Source organism: Nicotiana attenuata, chromosome 5 (genome assembly GCF_001879085.1).
Source record: "Nicotiana attenuata strain UT chromosome 5, NIATTr2, whole genome shotgun sequence".
In the NCBI taxonomy this organism is placed as follows: Eukaryota; Viridiplantae; Streptophyta; class Magnoliopsida; order Solanales; family Solanaceae; genus Nicotiana; species Nicotiana attenuata.
In genome coordinates, this window is record NC_031993.1 from 17,070,695 (window position 1) to 17,075,726 (window position 5,032).

At 44.9% G+C, this 5,032-nt stretch overlaps 1 pseudogene; it reads right to left on the bottom strand.

Annotated features, from left to right (window-relative positions):
- Window positions 1,386-4,300, bottom strand: LOC109226403 (annotated as a pseudogene).

The following is a 5,032-nucleotide window of genomic DNA, read 5'->3' on the forward strand; positions in this document are numbered from 1 at the left end:
CGACATAGAAAATTTAAATAAAATTGGCGATGTTTCAGCCGACATAGAGATTTAAATATAGTTGGCGATGTTTTAGCCGATGTAAAGCATAAATAAAATTGGCGATGTTTCAGCCGACATAGAGATTTGAATATAGTTGGCGATGTTTCAGCCATGTAAAGATTTAAATAAAGTTGGCGATATTTCAGGCGACATAAAGATTTAAATAAAATTGGCGATATTTCAGTCGTGCAGGACTTAAATCAAGTTGGCGATATTTCAGCCATGCAGGTGGAGACAAAGCTTAGCCTCGGAAGGCAGAAAAGTAGCCTTATGTAATGCAGGAAAATGCGGGATGGATGTAGTGCTTAACCTCGGAAGGCAGAAAGGTAGCCTTATATAATGCAGGAAAATGCAGGATGGAGGTAGTGCTTAACCTCAGAAGGCAGAAAGGTAGCCTTATGCAATGCAGGAAAATGCAGGATGGAGGTAGTGCTTAACCTCGAAAGGCAGAAAGGTAGCTTTATGCAATGCAGGAAAATGCAGGATGGAGGTAGTGCTTAACCTCGAAAGGCAGAAAGGGAGCCTTATGCAATGCAGGAAAATGCAGAATGGAGACAATGCTTTGTCTCGGAAGGTAGAAAGGTACCCTTATGCAATGCAAGGAAATGCAGATGGAGACAACGCTTAGTTTCGGAAGGCAGAAAGGTAGCCTTATGCAATGTACGAAATAAAGGTGAAGAGTGACGAAACTTCTTAGCTGAGAGATGATAGTTGATAGTTGATTGTCATTGTGGCCGCTGGGGATGTCAAGTGCGGACAACACTTATAAGTGAGCGATGATTCTGAGAGTTTTACTCCTGCAAAATAGGAGTATGTAACCGTATCTGATGGTTCTATGTCTTGGGGTGCCTGCATTCAAAGAAAGATCGTGAGTTTTGTCAAGGGGGAAGGTTAGTTCGTCTTCTCGTGGACTCCGCTCGTCCTACTCGGCTCTTGTTTTCATTGGGGTAGCGTCGCTAAACAAAGCAATTTGACAGTAGCCATGCATGATAAAAAAATATGATGTAACTACATAATAAAAATGATTTTCTTTTAGATGAACCGACGACTACGACGCGGTTCAAGACATTGCGACCTCTTTTGCTCCGGAATTTTGAGGGTCCTCCTCAAAATTCTGCCCCAGTTTACTGGGCTGGTACTTCTGACGGCTGCGTGCGACGAATGGCTGAAAGTTGACTTTGGAATTTTGAGGGTCCTCCTCAAAATTCTGCCCCAGTTTCCAATATCGGGGGAAAATGAAATTTTATTGAATTGTGACCGAGCCCATAGGGCTGCCTACGTATCCCTTCTTACGGGAATCGGGTTAGCGTAGTTCAAATTACATCATAAAGAAATCATAATGATTACACATAATAACGCTTGACTGCATCTGAATTAATTGGCTTTGGCCAGACTTCTCTATCCATTTCTGCGAGTATGAGGGCTCCTCCTGTCAGGACCCGATGAACCATGTACGGGCCTTGCCAGTTGGGAGAGAACTTTCCTTTGGCCTCATCCTGATGCGGGAAAATCTTTTTCAGCACCAGCTGCCCCGGTGTGAATTGTCTCGGTCTGACTCTTTTGTTGAAGGCTCTGGACATCCGGTTCTGATACAATTGACCACGGCAAACTGCATTCAGTCTTTTTTCGTTTATAAGGGCTAACTGCTCATAGCGACTCTTTACCCATTCTGCATCTTCAAGTTCCGTTTCCTGTATAACCCTCAGGGAGGGAATCTCTACCTCGGCGTGAATGACTGCCTCGGTACCATAAACCAACATATAGGGAGTCGCCCCGGTTGATGTGCGGACTGTGGTACGATATCCCAATAAAGCAAAGTATAGCTTTTCGTGCCATTGTTTGTGTTTCTCTATCATTTTTCTCAGTATCTTCTTGATATTCTTATTGGCTGCTTCTACTGCTCCATTCATCTGCGGTTTGTAGGCTGTAGAATTCTTGTGCTTAATCTTGAACGTCTCACACATTGCTTTCATCAGATCACTGTTGAGATTGGAACCATTATCAGTGATGATTGACTCTGGGATGCCGAACCGGCAAATGATACGGTCGCGGACAAAGTCTGCCACAACCTTCTTGGTCACTGCCTTATATGACGCTGCTTCAACCCATTTGGTGAAATAATCAATTGCTACTAGAATGAACCTGTGCCCGTTTGATGCGGCGGGCTCGATAGGTCCGATGACATCCATTCCCCAAGCGGCGAACGGCCATGGCGAGCTCGTTGCATTAAGCTCATTGGGAGGCACCTTTATCATATCCGCATGTATCTGACAGCGATGGCATTTTCGGACATACTGGATGCAGTCCGTCTCCATAGTCATCCAAAAATAACCAGCTCGGAGTATTTTCTTGGCTAAGACGAAACCATTCATATGTGGGCCACAGGTCCCTGCATGAACTTCTTCTAATAACCTGGACGCTTCTTTGCTTCGACACACCTCAGTAATCCCAAATCGGGAGTCCTCCTATACAGGATTCCTCCGCTGTGAAAGAAGTGATTGGATAACCTTCGCAGTGTGCGCTTCTGAGTAGCGTTTGCAAGCTCTGGATATTCTCCTGCTGTCAAATACTTCTTGATGTCATGAAACCAAGGTTTTCCGTCTGCTTCTTCCTCGACATGAGCACAGTAAGCTGGCTTATCATGGATTTTTACTGGAATAGGATCAATGAAGTTCTTATCTGGATGCTGAATCATGGATGATCGAGTGGCCAATGCATCAGCGAACTCATTCTGGGCTCTGGGAACATGTCGGAATTCTGTCTTTGTAAACCTCTTCCTCAACTCCTGTACATGATGCAAATACGGGAGTATCTTGGAGTTCTTGGTTGCCCATTCTTCTCGGACCTGATGTATGAGCAAATCTGAATCCCCGATCACTAGTAACTCCTGAATGTTCATGTCAATGGCCAGCTTGAGCCCTAAGATGCAGGCTTCGTACTCGGCCATGTTGTTGGTGCACGGGAACCTGAGCTTGGCGGACACCGGATAATGCTGACCTGTTTCTGATACTAGAACTGCTCCTATGCCAACTCCTTTGAAGTTTGCTGCTCCGTCGAAAAACATTCTCCAGCCATCATAGGATTCTGCGATGTCTTCTCCTATGAAAGAGACCTCTTCGTCAGGAAAATACGTCTTTAGAGGCTCGTATTCTCCGTCCACGGGATTTTCGGCAAGATGATCTGCCAGTGCCTGTCCTTTGATTGCTTTCTGGGTCACGTAGACAATATCAAATTCACTCAGCAGGATTTGCCATTTGGCTAGCTTGCCCGTGGGCATGGGCTTCTGAAAGATGTACTTCAGCGGATCCATCCTTGATATGAGATAAGTGGTATAGGCACAGAAATAATGCCTCAACTTCTGAGCTACCCAAGTCAGAGCACAACAGGTGCGTTCTAGCAGGGAGTACCGGGCCTCGTACGGGGTGAACTTCTTGCTGAGGTAGTAGATGGCCTGCTCCTTTCTCCCCGTTTCATCATGTTGTCCCAAAACACAACCGAATGCCCCATCCAGTACTGCAAGGTAGAGCAATAGCGGTCTACCTGGTTCGGGCGGAACCAGAACTGGCGGTGTTGACAGGTATTCCTTGATTCTGTCGAAGGCTTTCTGACAATCATCAGTCCATTTAGTGGCGGCGTCCTTCTTCAACATCTTAAAGATTGGCTCACAAATGACAGTGGACTGAGCTATGAACCGGCTGATGTAGTTGAGTCTCCCCAAGAAACTCATAACCTCTTTCTTATTCTTTGGCGGTGGCAATTCTTGAATGGCCTTAACCTTTGATGGATCTAGTTCTATTCCTCGTCGACTTACGATGAACCCAAGCAGTTTTCCGGCAGGAACCCCGAATGCACATTTGGCGGGATTCAGTTTCAAGTTGTACCTTCTCAATCTGTTGAAGAACTTCCTCAGATCTTCCATGTGGTCAGTGGCTTTCTTGGATTTGATGATGACATCGTCTACATACACCTCGATCTCTTTGTGTATCATGTCATGGAAAATAGTAGTCATGGCCCTCATGTAGGTGGCCCCAGCATTCTTTAATCCAAACGGCATCATCTTGTAACAATACATCCCCCATGGTGTAATGAAAGCCGTTTTCTCCGCGTCTTCTTCGTCCATCCATATCTGATGATACCCAGCAAAACAATCGACAAATGACTGCAACTCGTGCTTGGCGCAGTTGTCAATCAGGATGTGTATGTTTGGCAAGGGGAAGTCATCTTTCGGACTGGCCCGGTTGAGATCCCGGTAGTCGACACAGACTCTGACCTTCCCGTCCTTCTTCGGCACTGGCACAATGTTGGCTAACCATGTTGGATACTCCACTACCCTGAGAACCTTGGCTTTGACTTGTTTGGTGACTTCTTCCTTGATTTTCAAACTCATGTCTGGCTTGAACTTCCTGAGCTTCTGCTTTACCGGCGGACATGTCGGATCTGTTGGCAGTTTGTGAGCTACAATAGATGTACTGAGACCGGTCATATCATCATACGACCAGGCAAATATGTCCTCATATTCTTTTAGAAATTCTGTGTACTCTTCCTTTTCTGATGGTGACAGGTGAACACTGATGCGCGTTTCCTTGACATTCTCTGTATCCCCCAAGTTGACAACCTCAGTTTCGTCCAAGTTAGACTTAGGCCTATTCTCAAAGTTCTCAACCTCTTTAACAACCTCTTCTGGTATATCATCCTCTTCTGAGTCTATATCCGTTTGTTGCGTTATCTCGTCGCATGTCACATTCGTCGGTTCATCAAGATAAGTAATAGTAATGTTGTGTAAATAAAGTAAATGATAGAGAAAATAATAAGAGCGAGATTTATAAGAAACTGAAATACTTTGATAAATTCCATAATTGTTTTGAACATTGAAGCTCTTATTTTCGAAATTAAAAATGCGGAAAGGAAATCAACTAGTGAAAAGTAAAGAGTAATGCATGGTGCTTTGTTTTAGCCTTGCTACCCCGAAGCTTTCCGGGCCCTTGTGGTT